The sequence below is a fragment of the Leucopleurus acutus genome (genome assembly GCF_964270905.1).
Source record: "Leucopleurus acutus genome assembly, chromosome: 6".
Lineage (NCBI taxonomy): Eukaryota > Metazoa > Chordata > Mammalia > Artiodactyla > Delphinidae > Leucopleurus > Leucopleurus acutus.
This window is the reverse complement of record NC_139149.1, coordinates 57,768,419-57,787,508: the sequence shown is the minus strand read 5'-3', so window position 1 is coordinate 57,787,508 and position 19,090 is coordinate 57,768,419. Positions and strand designations below refer to the sequence as shown.

Sequence of the window (19,090 nt, the reverse complement as noted above, 5' to 3'; positions counted from 1 at the left end):
GTTTTTATATCCATTCAGGAAGCCTGTGTCTTTTGGTTGGAGCATTTAATCCATTCACATTTAAGGTAATTATCGATTTGTATGTTCCTATGACCATTTTCTTTATTGTTTTCGGTTCGTTTTTGTAGGTCCTTTTCTTCTCTTGTTTTTCCCACTTAGAGACGTTCCTTTAGCATTTGTTGTAGAGCTGGTTTGGTGGTGCTGAATTCTCTTAGGTTTTGCTTGTCTGTAAAGCTTTCTATTTCTCTGTCAAATCTGAATCAAATCCTTGCTGGGTAGAGTAATCTTGGTTGTAGTTTTTTCCCTTTCATCACTTTAAGTATATCATGCCACTCCCTTCTGGCTTGTAGAGTTTCTGCTGAGAAATCAGCTGTTAACCTTATGGGAGTTCCCTTGTATGTTATTTGTTGTTTTTCCGTTGTTGCTTTCAGTAATTTTTCTTTGTCTTTAATTTTTGCCAATTTGATTACTTCGTGTCTCGGCGTGATTCTTCTTGGGTTTATCCTGTATGGGACTCGCTCCACTTCCTGGACCTGGGTGGCTATTTCCTTTCCTATGTTAGGGAAGTTTTCGAGTATAATCTCTTCATATATTTTCTTGGGTCCTTTCTTTCTCTCTTCTCCTTCTGGGACCCCTATAATGCGAATGTTGTTGAGTTTAATGTTGCCCCAGAGGTCTCTTAGGCTGTCTTCATTTCTTTTTATTCTTTTTTCTTCTGTTCCACAGCAGTGAATTCCACCATTCTGTCTTCCAGGTCACTTATCCGTTTTTCTGCCTCAGTTATTCTGGTGTTGATTCCTTGTGTATTTTTCATTTCATTTATTGTATTGTTTATCTCTGTTTGTTTGTTCTTTAATTCTTCTAGATCTTTGTGAAACATTTCTTGCATGTTCTCAATCTTCGCCTCCATTCTTTTTCTGACGTCCTGGATCATCTTCACTATCATTATTCTGAATTCTTTTTCTGGAAGATTGCCTATCTCCACTTCATTTAGTGGTTTTTCTGGGGTTTTATCTTGTTCCTTCATCTGGTACATAGCCTTCTGCCTTTTCATCTTGTCTGTCTTTCTATGAGAGTGGTTTTTGTTCCACAGGCTGCAGAATTGTAGTTCTTTTTGCTTCTGCTGTCTGCCCTCTGGTGGATGAGGCTATCTAAGGGGCTTGTGCAAGTTCCATCCCGTAAGTTCTGATATGTTGTGTTTTTGTTTTTATTCATTTCAAGCATTTTCTAATTTTCCCTTTGATTTCTTCCTTTGACTTATTGGTAATTTAGGAGTATGTTAATTTTCACATATTTGTGAATTTCCCAAATTTTTTTCTGTAATTGATTTCTAATTTAATTCCATTGTGGTCAGAGAACATACTTTGTGTGCTTTCACTTCTTTTAAATTTGTTGATTCTTGTTTTGTGGCCTAGCATATGGTCTCTCTTGGAGAGTGTTCCATGTGTGCCTTAGAAGAACATGTATTCTGTTGTCGAATGTAGCATTCTCTAGATGTCTTTTAGGTCTAGTTGGTTTATTGTGTTTGTTTTCTATTTCCTTTTTGTTTTTCTGCTTAGTTCTATTTGCTATTGAAAATGGAATATTGAAATCTTCCAGCTAGTTTTGAATTGCCTTTTTCTCCCTTTGTTTCTGTCAGCTTTGTTTCAAGTATTTTGAAGGTCTGTTATAAGGTACACATATGTTTATAATTTTTATGTCTTACTGATGGATTGACCCTTTGTTATAAAATGTTTCTCTTCATCTCTAAAATTATTTTAGAAGCTGATATTAGTATATCCACTTCAGTTCTTCTGTGGTTGCTGTTTGCAGGGTTTTTCCATCCATTTATTTTTATCCCATTGGTGTCTTTGGATCTAAAGTGTGTCTTTTGTGGACAGTATTTAATTTGATCTTATTCTTTTTTAATTGATTCCCACAGTCTCTGCCTCTTGATTACGTTGCTTAGTCTATTCACATTCAATGTGTTTGTTATGGTTGGATTTATGTCTGCCATTTTGCTTTTTTTCTTTTTTTTTTGTGGTACGCGGGCCTCTCACTGTTATGGCCTGTCCCGTTGCGGAGCACAGGCTCCAGACACGCAGGCTGAGCGGCCATGGCTCACGGGCCCAGCCGCTCCGCGGCATGTGGGATCTTCCCAAGCCATGGTTCATGGGCCCAGCCACTCCGCGGCATGTGGGATCTTCCTGAACCAGGGCACGAACCCGTCTCCCTGCATCGGCAGGTGGACTCTCATCCACTGCGCCACCAGGAAAGCCCTGCATTTTGTTTTCTCTGTGTCTCATGTCTTTTTATCCTTCTGTACCTACGTTACTGTTTTCTTCTGCATTGAGTATTTTCTGTTGTAACATTTTAATTGCTTTTGTTATTTTTAATTCTTTTTTGAGTTATTTTCTTAGTCATGGCTCTAAGTTTACGTTATACATCTTATCAAAATTTGCTTCAGATTTACACTAACTTAATTCGAGCAGTATATAGAAACTTTATTCTTTATATAACTCTACTCCATCCTCCCCTTTTTTTGTTATATATGTTGCTATATGTTACCCCAGAATAAATTGTTATAAATATTTTATATGATTTATAGTCTTTTTTAAATAAACTGAGATGAGAAAGGAAAACCCCTTTATCGTTTTTGTACTGACCTTATGTATTATTCCTGGTTCTCTTCATTTCCTCATGTAGGTTTTTTTTTTAATCTTTATTGGAGTATAATTGCTTTACAATGTTGTGTTAGTTTCTGCTGTATAACAAAGTGAATCAGCTATATGTATACATTTATCCCCATATCCTCTTCCTCTTGTGCCTCCCTCCCACCTTCCCTATCGCACCCCTTTAGGTGGTCACAAAGCACTGAGCTGATCTCCCTGTGCTGTGCAACTGCTTCCCACTAGCTATTTTACATTTGTAGTGTATATATGTCGATGTTACCTCATGTAGATTTGATTTATACCATACGATGTTATATCCTTACTCCAATAAAGTTTGTTTCCATATGTCTCCTTTGTGCTGTTACTGTCAAATATATTTTGTTTTCTATGTTATAGACCCAACAATAGTTATATACATGTTGTATGTGTAATTGCTTTTTAAATTAGTTAAGGGAAGAAAGGAGAAGAAATATGCAGTTATGCTCTTTACTAGTATTCATATTTTCTCATTTGATTATTTTGTGTAATTCCTATTTTTCATTGATATTCTCGCTTGATGAGACATTGTAATAATACCTTCCTTTAATTATTGAAACATGATTTCCTTTAGTTCTTTGAACGTATTTATAATAGCTGCTTTAAACTCTGTCTGATGAATCCAACATCTGGGCCCTCTCAAAGTCATGTGCAGTCTCCCTGACCACCAGAGCTGATTGGTTTTGGCCTTGTTTTCTTTGCCTCTTTCCCTGCTCTCCCCATTAAGCTTTTGGCTGGTCTGCCTCTATTGCTGTCACTGCCAGCTGTCAGCCTCCACTGACTGCTAGCTTATTGCTCTGTTGTTTTCACTGACATCCCAGGACATAAATTGCTCCATAGATTGATTGCATTAAGTCAGGTCTCTGCAGAAGTGAAGTGTTGCCAGCCTTTGAGACTTGTGCTGCTTACCTTGAGGAATCTTACTGCCTTTTTCTTTGCCTAGTTCTCTCTGTTAAACTTCTAGCTGGTTTGTAGCTTTGCTTGTTGCTACTGCTGTTGTGGAACTACCTGCTTCCTTTTAGTTATTCACCTCCAGGATCTCCATAGTTTTGGACATTGCCCTTAGAAATGAGGTTTCCCCCCAGTCTGTCCTAGTAAAGTCATTCTGTCAGGTGGGGTGGACAGAGCTTTCTGTTCCTAATGGTCTGCCTTTTCCCCTGGGAAGAACCTCTGCCCTGCCTCAGTGAAATTAGGGTCAGAGGCAAGGAGATCACTTCTCTTGAAGTGACACCCACGCTAGGAGTAGTGTGCTGGGCAAGGAGAGTAAATCCAACTTTCATCTTGCCCCTCCTGGTAAAGAACTTCTGCCTTATGAGTGAGGAATTGGGACCTAGTGTTTTTGGCCTACTCCACCTGGAGAAGAGCTTTTCTGCCTTATAAGTGGGGGATGGTTGGATGGAGGGACCCCTGTTCTTTTCATCCAGGACTCCCTGGCATGGAGTTTCTGCAACATGGAGCTGGGGGGTGCAACAGTTGAGAGATGCCAGCAGCCTTCCCCTACTGGGGTGAGATTTTAGTCCTAGGCTGGAGTGTGGGAGCTCCTGTAGCACCTGTCTGGTGTAGAACTTCTGTCACCCTGAGTAGAGGGGTGTAATTGGGAGTGGCTTATGGCCCATATGTCATGGATACTTGCTGTTCTCACTTCTGTTTAGTATGTTTTCTTGAATAAATGTTTTTCCATTTGCTGTGTGCCCTTAGGACAGTTTTCAGAGACATTAAATGGTTGGTTGTTTAAAAATTTTCTTTTCACCAGTTAAATCGTTGTTTTACTGGAGAAATGGTCCACCGAGCTCCTCATGCCACTATTCCTAAAGTCCCACTCTCCGGTATTATCTTTCAGAAGCTTTGTTGTTATTATGCTTTTCATATTTAGATCTGTAATCCTTCTGAAGTTGATTTTTTTCTGTGTGGTGTGAGATGGGAGTAGGTTTCATTTCCCTGTGAGTGTCCTGATGTCCCAGCACAAATTACTGAAAAGAATTGTTCTTTCCCACTGTTTTGCAGTGCTACCCTTTTTTGTAAACGAAGTGTCTGTGCCCAGAAACAGGTCAGTTTCTAGGCTCTATATTCTGTATTATGTTTGTCTGTTTTTGTGCCGGTATCATATTTCCTTAATTACTCTAGATTCATAATTAGGTTGATATCCAGTAAATCAAACTTCCCTGTTTTTTGATAGGTGGCATTCTAAAGATGTTTTCCCAACATTTCTGTCCAAATTGTTCAGTTGAATACTAACCTAGGAAGTGCTGTGAAGTGATTTTGCAGATGTCATTAAAGTTACTAATCAACAGAACTTAAAATAGTGCGATTATTTTGGTGGGTCCCATATAATCACACAAGCCCTTAAAAATAGAAAAGTCAGAAGAGAAGAAGGCAGAAGAAGGAAGCAGAAGAGGAAAGGGGCAGAAGGAGAGGTCAGAGGGATTTGACTCAGAAGCAATGAAAAGGACTTGACCTGCTGTTACCGCCTTTGGAAGGGGACCATGAGCCAGGGAATGTAGGGAGCCTCTAAAAGCTGAGACTAAACCCCGCTTGATGGACAGCAAGGAAATGGGGACCTCTGTCCTGCAGCTGCTTGGAACTTAGTGTTGCCAGCATCCTAAATGAACCTGGAAATGTATTCTCTCCTAGTGTCTAGACAGGAACACAGACAGCCTGGCTGATACTTTGGTTTTATCCTTGTGAGACTCTAAGCAGAGAACCAGCTGAGCCATGCTGCACCAAGATTTCTGACCCATAGAAACTGGAGATAATAAATGCGTGTTTTAAGCTGCTAAGTTTGTAGTAACTTGTTATTAGGACAGCAATAGGGAATTAATATACACTTCATTGATTTTCTTCAACATTGCCTTGGCTATTTTTGGCTAATTTCAAAAACCAAACAAATAAACACATCAATCTGTTGGGGGTTTCATTGAGATTACACTGAATCTATTAATCATATCTTTATAATAATGAGTTATAATTCATGTATATAGTGTATTCCCTTCATCATTTTAATAATGTTTTATAATTTTCTCTGTAATAAACTTGCATAATTACTGTTGCACTTTTAGATGTTTTATTTTTACTTTTTGATGTTATTGTAAATAGGATCTCTTTTTAACTTTTATTATTTTCTATTTATTGCTGGTATGTAGAAATCCAGTTAATTTTTGCATATCGACTTGGTAACCAGCAACCTTGCTTATAATTCTGATAATTTATCTCAGCTAGATTCATCTTCTATAAACATGCGACCTATGAATGATAATTTCATTTCATCTTTTCCAATCCTTATACTTAATTTGTTTTTCCAGCCTTATTATAGTGACTGTGACCTCTAGTACAGTATTGAATAAATTGGTTATAGTGGGAATCCTTGTGTTGTTACTAATTTTAGAAGTGGGGGGAGAGTTTTTCAGTATTTTACAATTTATTATATGGCTCTTTTGGGTCTATCCTTTCTCAGGTCAAGGAAATTCCTGTTACTAGTTACTAATTTTTTGTTGTTGTTGTTCAAATCACAAATGGCTGTTGAATTTTATCAGATGCTTTTTCTGCATCTATTTGAACAATCATTTAACTTTTTTCCAGGTTTTTTTTTTAATGTGATAAATTATTTTATTGCTCTTTAAGTATTAAACCAACCTTGTATTCCTGGACTAAACCCAATTTAATTGTGAGCTATAATTCTTTTTTTTTTTTAACATCTTTATTGGGGTATAATTGCTTTACAGTGGTGTGTCAGTTTCTGCTTTATAACAAAGCGAATCAGTTATACATATACATATGTTCCCATATCTCTTCCCTCCTGCGTCTCCCTCCCTCCCACCCTCCCTATCCCACCCCTCCAGGCAGTCACAAAGCACCGAGCTGATCTCCCTGTGCTATGCGGCTGCTTCCCACTAGCTATCTACCTTACATTTGTTAGTGTATATATGTCCATGCTTCTCTCTTGCTTTGTCACAGCTCACCCTTCCCCCTCCCCATATCCTCAAGTCCGTTCTCCAGTAGGTCTGTGTCTTTATTCCTGTCTTACCCCTAGGTTCTTCATGACCTTTTTTTTTCCTTCAATTCCATGTATATGTGTTAGCATACGGTATTTGTCTTTCTGTTTCTGACTTATTTCACTCAGTATGACAGACTCTAGGTCTATCCACCTCATTACAAATAGCTCAATTTCATTTCTTTTTATGGCTGAGTAATATTCCATTGTCTATATGTGCAACATCTTCTTTATCCATTCATCCGATGATGGGCACTTAGGTTGTTACCATCTCCGGGCTATTGTAAATAGAGCTGCAGTGAACATTTTGGTACATGACTCTTTTTGAATTTTGGTTTTCTCAGGGTATATGCCCAGTAGTGGGATTGCTGGGTCGTATGGTAGTTCTATTTGTAGTTTTTTAAGGAACCTCCATACTGTTCTCCATAGTGGCTGAACCAATTCACATTCCCACCAGCAGTGCAAGAGTGTTCCCTTTTCTCCACACCCTCTCCAGCATTTATTGTTTGTAGATTTTTTGATGATGGCCATTCTGACTGGTGTGAGATGATATCTCATTGTAGTTTTGATTTGCATTTCTCTAATGATTAATGATGTTGAGCATTCTTTCATGTGTTTGTTGGCAGTCTGTATATCTGTGAGCTATAATTCTTTTTATACAAATTACTTCACTGATCTTTTGTTTAGTATTTTTACACCTATGTTCATGAATGAGATAGGTCTATAACTTAACTTTCTCGCAAACTTATTCTCTAGATTCTTTTGGGAGGACTCATGGGAGCAGTATTTCCCAATTTTTGGCATTTTGATAACAGTTTATCTGTGTCTTCCATGTGCTAAAAATCAGTTTTACTGAATATAAGACACTTTATATTTTCTTGTCTTGAATATCTGAAATACGTTATTCTGTTTTCTCCTAGCATAAAGTGTTGCCTTTGAAGAATTAGTTGTTGGCCTACTGGGCTGAATTCTTAAGTATACATGGTGCTCCTTCAGTCAGTAGTTTCAATTTTTTTTTTAATTTTCAAGAAAGTTTTCTTGAATTACAGTTTTTACTGTTTATTCTCTTATGGTAGTGCATTTTAAAGATTTCTGTTTTCTGAATGTTGGATCCTTGTTATGTCATTAAGTGGTTACTTTCTCTCATCCTTTTAATCTCTTCATTTGTTTTGATTTCAAAACTCTTCCTCCTTTTTACCCTTTTGTTCTCTTAAAGCGTTATCTGTTGTATGTATTTTCTCTTCGGTTCATTCAGGCTTAATCTTCATTTCTAAAAAGTTTAGGTTTTTTATCAAGGTAACATTGACTTCATAAAAATGAGTTGGGAAATACTTTTTCTTTTACCGTTTTTCTCAAAGAATTTATGTAAGAAGGGTGTTACAGCATCTATTTTTTATTTTATTTATTTATTTATTTGGCCGCGTTATGTCTTTGTTGCTGCGCACGGGCCCTCCCTAGCTGTGGCTAGTGGGGGCCACACTTCGCCACAGCATGCGGGCCTTTCACTGTGCTGGCCTCTCCCATTGTGGAGCTCGGGCTCTAGGCGTGCGGGCTTCAGTAATTGTGGCACACGGGCTCAGTAGTTGTGGCTCATGGGCTCTAGAGCACAGGCTCAGTAGTTGTGGCACATGGGAGCTCATAGTTGCTCCGCGGCATGTGGGATCCTCCCGGACCAGGGCGTGAACCTGTGTCCCCTGCATTGGCAGGCAGATTCTTAACCACTGCACTACCAGGGAAGTCCAGCATCTTTAAATACTTGGTAGAATTCACTGAAGCTTTCTAGTCCTGGAGTTTTCTCTGTGAAGTTTTAAGTAATGGCTTCGATTTCTATAATGTCACAATACTCTTTAGAGTTTTAATTTTCATATCAGTTTTGGTAAATTGTATCTTCTAGGAATCTCTCCATTTTATCTAAAATCTCAAATGTGTCTGCATAAAATTGTAAATATTCCCTTGTGAACTTTCTATATCTAGGGTCTGTAGTGGTGTCCTCTTTTTCATTCCAGATAGTCACTGTCTGTGTCTTGTCTCTTTTCTTGACCCATCTTACCAGTTCATAAGTCTTTTCATAGAACCAACTTCTGGCTTTGTTCATCGGGCTATAGATTACTCAGAAGTATACTGCTTAATTTTTAAACATAAGGTATTTCTAAATGGCTTTTTGTTACTAATTTCTAACTTAGCTGTACCATAATAAGAACTAAAGATATAAAATTTCAGCTTTAAAATTTGAGACTTGCTTTATGACCCAACATACGGTCTGTCTTGGTAAATATTCCTTGTATAGAACAAAAAAAAATTTTTTGTTGGGTACAGTTGTTAGATGTGGTGTAATAGGTATATCAGTTATATCAAGTTTGTTTCTTTTTTAAATTGTTATCATTACTTTTTTCGTTTATTTGCTCTTATTCAGAGGAAGATTTGTTAAAATGTCCAAAAACAATTACAGACTTGTCTGTTTCTTTGTATAGTTTCTGTCCTCTTTGCCTTATATATTTCAAATATGTTATAGGTGCTTACCTATTAAGAATTTTTGTGTCTACCTACTGAATCAAGCCTTTTATTATCATGATATGTCCCTCTAGTAAAGCATTTTGCCTTAGAATGTACTTTATCTAGTGTTAAGACAGATAACACTAGCTTTCAGATGCGAAGTGTTTGCACGGTATAGCTTTCTGCATTCTTTTACTTTCAACTTTTGTTTATAAAAGTTGTAAGTCTCTTGTAAGTAACATATATTCTATTCTATTCTATTTATTTATTTATTTGTGGCTGCGTTGGGTCTTCGTTGCAGAGCGCGGGCTTTCTCTAGTTGCTGAGAGTGGGAGCTATTCTTTGTTGCAGTGTGCAGGCGTCTCATTGAGGTGGCTTCTCTTGTTGTAGAGCTCGGGCTCTAGGCATGCAGACTCCAGTAGTTGTGGCTCGCGGGCTGTAGAGCGCAGGCTCAGTAGTTGTGGCGCACGGGCTTGGTTGCTCCGTGGCATGTGGGATCTTCCTGGACCAGGGCTCGAACCTGGGTCCCCTGCATTGGCAGGCGGATTCTTAACCACTGCGCCACCAGGGAAGCCCCTAGTAGGTTTTTTTTTTTCTACGGTAAGCGGGCCTCTCACTGTGTGGCCTCTCTCGTCGCGGAGCATAGGCTCTGGACGCGCAGGCTCAGTGGCCATGACTCATGGGCCTAGCCGCTCTGCGGCATGTGGGATCTTCCTGGACCAGGGCACGAACCTGTATCCCCTGCATCGGCAGGTGGACTCTCAACCACTGCGCCACCAGGGAAGCCCTTAGTAGGTTTCTTCATTTTGAGAATTTGGGGTTAGGATACCCGAGAATATCCATTTATTCGTTAAACAAATACTTATTGAGAGTCTTCTATGTGTTGGGCATTCTTTTAGGCACCTGGATATTTCAGTGAACAAATAAACCTCCCCCAACCCCCAAATTCCTGTTCTTTTGGGGCTTACATTCTTGTGAGAGGAGGAGATAAGCCAGCTCATTGATACAGTTGCAGACTCAGAATGACTGTGTCTGCCAAGGAGTTTCAAAACTGAGAAGCATTCACCTGTCTTGGCATGGGAAGGAGGTATGTAAAATTAACTTACATAGGGGGTTCTCCATAACCTCAGAAAGCAGGGTAATCACCAGTTCTTGCCTAGAGCTCTGAACATCGTATCTTAAGAGTGGTCTGTGGGCTTCAGATACTGTGTCAGTTTTGCTGTAAAGACTAGTGGGCTCAGCATATAGTTGTATTCATGGTTGAGATGTATTATGGTGACATAGTAAAGATGAACAGCCGGATCATAAGGGAAAAAAGCGTAGGGAGAGCCTGGAGGGATCCATATTTAGGCTTCCTTATGTTCTCTCCGTCACAAGAGGGGCACAGGGAGTGCACACACTTCCCCCAGCAGTGAAATTTCAGCAACTTGTGTGCAATGTGTGTGTCCAGGGAAGTCCACTAGAGACTCTGCATTCAAGGTTTTTACTGGGGCATCTTCTTCCTAGTTATACTACATTGTTTGTATAACCTAGGCACTGTGAACCACCTTATCTTTACGGAAAGGTGGGGATTTCTTTGCTGGGAGGCCTTTCTAAAGATAGCATCCTCAGGTCTACTGTGTTAACCCTTTCCTGCACAGTTACCTGATGACTCTGGATGGAGATTGCTGAGGTGAGTCTGGGGAGGGATAGTAAATATTTACAATCGTCTTTCTTATCATGCTTTGGGAGTCATTGTTTTAAGGAAATAACCCTACATTCAAATAAAGCATTTTAGGTAGGACAGTTTTGCTGCAGCACTGTTTTTAATAGCAAGAAATTAGAAACCACTTGAATCCCCAATGGTAGGGGAATAATTAAACATATTAATGTATATCCATTTAATGGAATGTTAGGTAGCCATGAAAATAATGTTCATGAAAACATAATCATGTGGAAAATTGCTTTTGTATAATTGGAAGAACATAGGGTAGAAAGCAGTAAGTAGTGTAGGATCTTGACAGTAGTAATGGATGCCAGACAACTTTCTAGTTCTGAAATTGGCAAATGCCCTTAAAACACAAATTTCCTCACAAAAATGTGGGAAAATGTAAGAAGTTAACTTTTTATTATGGGAAAAAAATTTAATTTATTGAAGTAGAGTGCATATTGCAGTGAACCCTAATGTACCCATCACACAGCTTCAATACTCATCAACTTTAACACAAAAGTTGGAGTTATTTGTAAAGAAATTTAAATAAACTTTATTAAACATTATATTATTAGGATAGTAACATTAACATGCAGTGAATGTATTATTATATAAATACATAAGTTTGTAATTTATCTGAAGCTTGTTTTTTTAATATTCATTCATTCATGCTGTTGCAGCATGTGGACTCTTAGTTGAGGCATGCACGTGGGATCTAGTTCCCTGACCAGGGATCAAACCCGGGCCCCCTGCATTGGGAGCCCAGAGTCTTACCCACTGGACCACCAGAGAAGTCCCCTGAAGCTTGCTTTTTATGGCAAATAACTGCTGCTGTCATTTTTATCATTAATATTATTAATTGCGTTTATTTGGGGGGAACATTTTTCCCAAAAAAATGTTTTTCGTGGGGGGTTGGAGTAACTGTGAGAGTTTCCGGATATATGACTACAGACAAGGAAAAACAAACCCGAACTGAGAATTGGATGGATGGAGGTTGTGTTATAAGTTTCTCTCATTTCGTATCACTTCAGCAGTTTTTATGTCATCAACTTTCAGAGTCTTTTGCAGATGGTTGAAATTAGAAATGTGGAAACATCTTTGAATGCCGGGAGCTACTATAAAGTGAAATCTTAATTGCTGAGTAAAAAGTATACAGCAAAAAGACTGGAAGAAAATAAACCTAAATGTTAACTTTAGTTATCTTTGGGTAGTAGACAATGGGTGGGATTATTTTAGGTTCTAGTTTTTTGCATTTTTGCATTTTTCTGTACTGTTGGCAATTTTGGGTTCATGACCAAGGGTAAAAAAGGAAAAGACTTCAAATTGCTTCCTTATCGTCACAATTTTATAAAAATACATGTCCCTTTTTACATAAGGCAAATAAATTGGCATTGGGAAAGAAATGTTGGAAAATTTCTATAATTGAAAGAAAACTTTGTATATAAGTCAGACTTTTTTTTTTTTTTTTTTTTGTGGTACGCGGGCCTCTCACAGTTGTGGCCTCTCCCGTTGAGGAGCACAGGCTCCGGATGCACAGGCCCAGCGGCCATGGCTCACGGGCCCAGCCGCTCCGCGGCATGTGGGATCCTCCCGGACCGGGGCATGAACCCGTGTCCCCTGCATCGGCAGGCGGACTCTCAACCACTGTGCCACCAGGGAAACCCCAAGTCAGACTTTTTAAATGATTGTGTAGGTTTGCTAGAGACTATGGTGAAAATTTGAGGGCCAACCTTATAAGCTATGCACTTAGTAAGACTTTGCATCTGTCACTCTGTTTTGGCAGTTTTGGGATTTAAACACTAATAAAGATGTATGAGAATGATGTGACCCACAATTTCTTTGAATCACTGAACACCATAAAAAATGGCAGTCATAATCATTTGTAAAGGCACTAGGGGATTGATTATACCATAGGCCATTGAGTATTGGGTTGAACTATCTGAACCTATTTTATAGATTAAAAATGGTTGAATACCTGTAACTTCATACAGTTGAACCTGTTAAAAATTATAATATTTCATCCTTTGTTCAAATTGGTTTACTTAGTTTGTGTTATATATTTATCTCAAGTTACAGGTTGGTGTTTCTGTTAAGGTTGCAGGTAATAGAAGTTATTACTAAAATTAAACTTTTTTTGTTTTTTGGGTATTTGCTCATTGGGAAATGTGTCTTTCTAGAGGAACATTATGATCTCAGTGGGCTTATGTGCTAATTTATGTATCTGGATCCTAAACTTTGGCACTCTGGAGTTTTACATCAATTCAGAGTTAGGAGTGATGGTTAAAGATTATTTTTATTTTCATCAAGCAGTCTAATTTGTGTTGAACATGTTTATGCACTTAGAGCAGGTAGGGTTCCTAAACAGTAGTCTGTTTTGCTGGAAATTTTGTAGATCTGTTAATTGGAAGACATATATATTTCTTCTTTATATGAAGGCTTAGGCTAGAGAAATTGAAAAGTAAGTGAGTAAATTGGCTTGCTCTCCTGTCTCCTGATAATTTTTTGTTGCTTTCTCTCCTCACATCACTTGTTTGGTATGCAATTTTGGGTAAGTTGCTTATTTTTCTGGCACTTAGTAAGAGTAAGCAAAAATTAATGAGGCTGTATATTCCAGGAACCTGCTAAGGGCTTACAAGTATTACCTCATTTAATTCACCTAACAATCCTGTGAGCTAGACTTTGTTATTACCAGAAATTTATGGATGAGGAGGTCTTTAAGTGGCAGAGCTGGGATTTGAACTCAGTCTTGCAGCAGAGCCCACCTTAGCCCTAAAGTTATATTGCTACAATAAATGTCCGAAGAAATTCATTTCAGGAGTCTTGTTGAAGCCATGATAGAGCCAGTGTTGGTGAAATGATACTTACGTTGAAATCACTGTATAAACATTTAGAATATTTTATCCTTGTTTATTATAATGCATTGTTTTAGGTAGTATTTTAATAGGTAGATAGTGCTCAAGTTGGACTTCTTACATGTAGTACATGCAACTTACTTCCTGGTCAGAGATTTCCTTCCCTGTTGCAAATGAACTCTAAAACTTCTGTAGCCCTTCTTTTACCCTGCACTATTGGGATAGAAGAATAGACCAAGAAGGAGTACTGTGGGCAGTAAATCATCGCTGTGCTTTTTAAGGCATGTTAAATGGTTACCTGTGAGGAGTGGGATTTTGGGAGACAGGGAAGTATTCGGACTTTTCACTTTTCTATTTTTGTATTCTTTATTATTGTTATAATACATGTATGTTTTGTATTAGTAATGAGAAAAGGCATGAAACTAGAAAAGATTCTTAAGTAATTAGCACTTTGGTTAGTGACAGGATACCAGCTGACTTCCTAATAGTGAGGAGGTTTTACCAAAGTCCTGTTTGGAGCTTTCCTGGAGAACATGCCTTCTTACGTGTGCAGTCATGTGCTCTCTCGGCAGGCTCTCGTGTGGTGTGCAGTCACGTGCTCTCTTGGCAGGCACTCTTTGTCTTTCACACACACACCCACACACACCCTTACACCCTTCTTTTGGACCATTCCTTTGGGACAAGGGTGCTTAGTTGAGTGGATATAAGTTCTAACAAAAGGCATTGTGACATAACCTCTCAGTGTCTCAATTTCCTTATCTTTAAAATGAGAACTATATGTTGAAATAGAAAAATAGCCTAGTATTAAGATAAATATGTATATATATACACATATGTATGTGTGTATACATATATGTATGTGTGATACATATATGTGTATATGTGTATGATTGCTTTTTAAGGTAAATTATTATAAGCTAGAGGAAGAGGAGTTAGTCATGTTATTAATACATTAAAGAAATGAGGCATTGAAGTATATGCTATTCTACCTACCAGGAACTTCTAGCTTCAGGGAGAAAGCTGGAAGAGAGCTTATATTATATATATTATACATGCCAATGTTTATTGGGCACTTGCATTTTAGCATACATATATGTTCACATTTATTGACTACTAAGTGACAGATATAGTTCAGAACTCTTCATATTAACTTATTTTACTCTAACAACTATAAGGTACATACTTTTATTATCTCCATTTTATACATAAGGAAGCTGAAACATGGAGAGGTTAAGGAACTTGACACATATTGACACAACTTATCTATCTGTGTGTGTGTTTTATTTTTGATGAAAGAAAAAGTAGCTGTCAAGACATTTTTTATTTATAAGAATAAAATTGAAATTAAATTATTCTCATGCTCCAAGGTTATGACAGTATAGAGAAGCATAAACGAGAACTCTATGCCTCACCTCTGGGGCAAGCTGCATATCGTTATATGAAAATTCGGTCTCAGGTTGTCTGAATCCTTTGCTGGAAGGGTTATAATTAAAGTGTTTAAAATGACTTATCTTAAAGATAAGGTGAGGTATTAATCTGACTTGGAGTGATTCTAGATCAGACCTGTTTTCTCTTTACTACAGGCTTATGTAACTGAATGTGTATCAGTAGAATAGATTCAGAAACTTGGCTTTTTACACATACTCTTTTCAGTCATTCTAGGTGAAATATGTATGTGTACAATACATAAATATTTGTATGTGTAGTTAGATAGAATGGAGATATATATGGTTCAGAAATAGTTTAGTGAAACAGAATTAAATATAGAAACACACCTATGTTTATATCAGAATGTGACACATGACTAGAGATGTATTTCAGATCAGTAGGGAAAGGTTAAATTTGTGAGAAATTGTATGATATTTCCCTTTGGAAAAAATCCTAGATATGTACAGTTAAATTTTAAGTGAATTAAATGTCCAAATGTTAATATTTTAAATAATTATAAAAAATGTGGGTGGTATTTTTATTGGATTCCTGGGGGAGAAAGTATATTAGGAAATGTATAAACATTTAGAATATTTTATCCTTGTTTATTATAATGCATTGTTTTAGGTAGTATTTTAGAAATTGGAATTTGGACTGCTCTTGTGATAGGTCATTTAACATGTTCATTTAACTGCCAAAAAATTAGAATATTTGGTTTTAAATAGGAGATCAGACAGTGGAATAAATGGTGAAATGCAATGTAGTCAACAAAAATAATAAGTATATCCACTAAGTATACAAAATACTGTATATGAACATAGATATGTTCTATTTATTAACCATGTTAGAGTGGATGTTTAAAGACGAGTCACAAATAATTCTGGAGTGTTAAACAGTGTAAACTTGTTGAATTCTTTTAGTTTCCTATACTTTCAAGTGCATTTTAAAAACTAATGAAAAGGAATGATTTAAATGGAATATTTTATCCTGTTGAAATAATTTCTAACTTTATTATGGTATTTCTGTTTTTAATCTCTGCCTTGTCAGGCATAATGTGAAAAGTATTAATTGAAGAAAGACTTTACTGTTCTGTATAAATCAGCTTATCATATGTAATATGAAAAGTAACAATTAAAACCTGGAATGAATTAAAATATTTTCAGAGTAAAGGAAGTTTTAAATCTAAAAAAAATGAAGTAATGGCTGAGTAGCAGTTGAATCTAATATTAGAAAGGTCTTATTGAACAAACTCATTTCTTTTTGGTAACTGGTATTCTGGTTTTAACCTTTTGAAAACATGCTTTCTAGATATTTTTATTTTGTTTTGACTCTCTGCTAAGGAAGATGAAGACTTAAGGTACTTTAAAAATGAAATAATGAAAAATTGATTCATTGTCATAAAAAAGGTGCTATAACTATAAAGTAATGTTGACCAACCAGAGCTGCTAATATGTCCAAATACATGTGTCCTTTTTTAGACTGACCACCTTGGGAGGCCATACTTGTATAATAATTAACATTTATTGAGTGAGTTTGTGAGTGTGTATGTGAAAGAGAAGGAGAGAGAGAGGAAAAAAACGTTATTAGAAGGGGCCATGACAGACTGCTCTAATGGGTCAAATTGTGGTTTTATTTATGTTGTTTTCCTAAAATTGTTCTTCATAAAATAGGATGTGATTGATCTCTAATTTGAGTAGTGACATCTCTTGTTATATGTTTTATGTGAAGTTTTGGGTTTACAGTAGATTTTGGGGAGCAGTGCAGTAAGAATAGTAGCATAATTAGGAGACAGGTGGTTGTATTTTGAGATGGGGTATTCTTTAAGGATGGTATGGTCTTTATAGTGTCTTTTATAATTTTTTTTTTAACATAGAATGGCTTTTGGGCAGCTCACTGCCATTTCTTTTTTTTTTTTTAATTAATTAATTTTATTTTTGGCTGCATTGGGTCTTCGTTGCTGCGCACGGGCTTTCTCTAGTTGCGGCGAGTGAGGGCTACTCCTTGTTGTGATGCACGGGCTTCTCATTGTGGTGGCTTCTCTTGTGGAGCATGGGCTCTAGGCACACGGGCTCAGTAGTTGTGGCTCATGGGCTCTAGAGCACAGGCTCAGTAGTTGTGGCGCATGGGCTTAGTTGCGCTGCAGTATGTGGGATCTTCCCGGACCAGGGATCGAACCTGTGTCCCCTGTATTGGCAGGCGGGTTCTTAACCACTGCGCCACCAGGGAAGTCCCATTACATCATTAAATTTTGTCAACAAGATGTTTGTGGGAAGCTTTTCTCTCTTGTTATATAAACAAGTCTGCGTGATTATGCCCAGTGGCCTACAGAGACTAAAATATTTATGATTAGGCTCTTTCCAAAGTTTGTGGTGTCCTCTGTTCTATAGCAGTGCTTCTCAAACTTGAATGTACCTAATTTTCTGAGGCTCTTGTTAAAATGTGGATTCTGATTTGGTAGGTCTGGAGTGGAACCCAAGATTTTGCTTTTCTTATAAGCATCTGAGGTGATAACAGATGCTGCTGTCAGTGGACTGCATTTTGAGAAGCAAGGCTCTAGTATTCAAGGTTAGGTAGATTTTTAGACAGGTATGCTAATATTTGTTAAGCATCTGTTATGTGCCAGGAGTTATACCAGGGTCTTTTGGATATACTGACTCCTTAAAATATCACAAAAACTTCTTAGAAGGTGTTAAGGACGACAGTGGAGTTGGGAACCATAGTAAGGGTTTTCAGTTAGAAGCTAATTGTTTTGTTTTCCCTTGAATGTACAGCTTCCTCTGGGACCTCATGGAGGAGAAGAAGCTATACATCCAAGAAACAAAAACAATGGGAAACAAAATACCACATTGTTAGCTGGTGCAAGTCAAAGTAGGGACTAATGTCCTCATCTTTCCTGCTAAATTCTATTGGGCCAGCAACCAGTTTCCAAGCCAAAGAGTGGACATAGTATATATAGCATATACATGTTTTGTAAACATTTTCTCTCAGTCTCTTGCTTGCCTTTTCATTTTTATAACCGTGTTTTTTGAACTAGCAATTTCAAATTTTTGATTAAATTTATCGTTTTCTTTTTTAAAAATGATTTTTTAAGAATTGTGGTAAAATATACATAAATAAAATTTACCATTTTAACCATTTTTAGATGTATGGTTCAGTGGCATTAAGTACATTCTGACTGTCCTACTGCCATCACTACCATATCTCCAGAACTTTATCTTCCCAAGCAAATCTCTGTACCCATTAAACACTAACTCCCTATTCCACCATGTTCCTCAGCCCTTGGCATCCATGATTCTACTTTCTGTCTCTGTGAATTTGACTACTCTAGGACTCTAGTATAATAGCCATGCTATTTTCCACAGTGACAGCACCAGTTTACATTTCCACCACCAACACACAAGGGTTCATATAGTATTTGTCCTTCTGTGTCTTGCATATTTCACTTAGCATAATGTTTTCAAAGTTCATCTACGTTCTAGTCAAAATTTCCTTCATTTTTAATGCTGAATGGTATTCCATTTTATGTATATACTACATTTAATTTATTCATCCATTCATTCATTGGTGGACACTTAGGGTGCTCTTTCCTTTTGGCTATTGGGAATAATGCTATCAAGATGTACAAATATCTATTTGAGTCTTTGCTTTCACTTCCTTTGTGGGTGAAGCACACCCACATACACACACTCAGATGGAACTTTCTGGATAATGTAGTAATTCTATGTTTAATTTTCTGAGGAGCTGCCATACTGTTTTCCACAGTGACTGCAGCAGTTTACATTCCCACCACCAACACACAAGGGTTCAAACTTCTCGACATCCTTGCTAACACTTGTTATTGTCTGTTTTTTGATAATAGCCATGCTAATGGGTGTGAAGTGGTATCTTATTGTGGTTTTAATGTGCATTTCCCTAATGATTAATGATATTAAGGATATCAGCTTTAGGTCTT

The 19,090-nt window shown here is 37.4% G+C and overlaps 1 protein-coding gene across 2 annotated transcripts in view; it reads left to right on the top strand.

Annotated features, from left to right (window-relative positions):
• Nucleotides 1-19,090, top strand: part of TLK1 (tousled like kinase 1) — a 152,312-nt gene that overhangs the window by 17,348 nt on the left and 115,874 nt on the right. The window contains exon 1 of one of the 2 annotated variants that reach the window (XM_082841633.1): nucleotides 10,173-10,255. The exons of the other annotated variant lie outside the window; for it this stretch is intronic. The gene's annotated coding sequence lies outside the window, so the exon portion shown is untranslated. Of the gene's footprint in view, nucleotides 1-10,172; nucleotides 10,256-19,090 lie in introns of those variants that run through there. 2 annotated transcript variants of the gene reach the window in all.